Genomic DNA, 255 nt, shown 5'->3' on the forward strand with positions numbered 1-255 from the left:
AAAAAAAATGCCCTCATCATTTTCTTCCTCTTCATTTCCATAGAGCCATCTTAATTCCTTCTCGAAGTTCCTTCCATTTAAATACAAACGTTGACGTGTTACACCCCCCCCCCTTGCCAAAAATGACATCTCCGGCTCGCAAAATATAAAAACTGCTGACCCCACCCTGGACCTATTAGAACACACATTTCTCAAAAAATTTTAGACCCTCCCGCCCCCCTCCCTACCTAACAATGACAAAACCCCGACGACCAG

Source organism: Hippocampus comes, unplaced genomic scaffold (assembly GCF_001891065.2).
Source record: "Hippocampus comes isolate QL1 unplaced genomic scaffold, H_comes_QL1_v1.1 scaffold67, whole genome shotgun sequence".
In the NCBI taxonomy this organism is placed as follows: domain Eukaryota; kingdom Metazoa; phylum Chordata; class Actinopteri; order Syngnathiformes; family Syngnathidae; genus Hippocampus; species Hippocampus comes.